The sequence below is a fragment of the Anoplopoma fimbria genome, unplaced genomic scaffold, assembly GCF_027596085.1.
Source record: "Anoplopoma fimbria isolate UVic2021 breed Golden Eagle Sablefish unplaced genomic scaffold, Afim_UVic_2022 Un_contig_2360_pilon_pilon, whole genome shotgun sequence".
In the NCBI taxonomy this organism is placed as follows: domain Eukaryota; kingdom Metazoa; phylum Chordata; class Actinopteri; order Perciformes; family Anoplopomatidae; genus Anoplopoma; species Anoplopoma fimbria.
In genome coordinates, this window is record NW_026552377.1 from 1 (window position 1) to 627 (window position 627).

The following is a 627-nucleotide window of genomic DNA, read 5'->3' on the forward strand; positions in this document are numbered from 1 at the left end:
GGCCTGGTCAGTACTTGGATGGGAGACCGCCTGGGAATACCAGGTGCTGTAAGCTTTTTCACTCCTCTTTACAAAAGCAGAGGCGCTGCTGCTTTTTCAGTGGACACCGACAGGGTGGGAAGGATATAGCTAGATCATGACTTGCCGGTATAGAAATGACACAAATCCAGTTAAATGATGGCTTTCATCATTCCTAAGCTCATCGATCATTTTCTTTTCAATTTTATGCTAACGTATTCTACATTTCAACAGTAAATATTAATCTTTTTACTGCACTACATTTGTGATCCTTATAGCCACTTTGTACATTCTGATTTGACATTTAAAAGCTGTGAGTGTGTCTGGAAATCTGCAGGCGCTCCCTGTATAGACGAAAGAGCAAAGCGTGGTGATATAGTATCTTTAAAAGGCCCTTTGGTAGGCACAATATTTGCTTACGGCCATACCACCCTGAACACGCCCGATCTCGTCTGATCTCGGAAGCTAAGCAGGGTCGGGCCTGGTCAGTACTTGGATGGGAGACCGCCTGGGAATACCAGGTGCTGTAAGCTTTTTCACTCCTCTTTACAAAAAGCAGAGGCGCTGCTGCTTTTTCAGTGGACACCGACAGGGTGGGAAGGAAATAGC

General features: G+C 45.3%; 1 non-coding gene across 1 annotated transcript; it reads left to right on the forward strand.

Moving 5' to 3' along the window:
* The first annotated feature begins 432 nt into the window (after positions 1 to 432).
* Positions 433 to 551, forward strand: LOC129115931 (5S ribosomal RNA). Its single transcript, XR_008533308.1, has one exon. It is a non-coding gene; the product is annotated as a 5S ribosomal RNA (ribosomal RNA).
* The last annotated feature ends 76 nt before the right edge of the window (positions 552 to 627 follow it).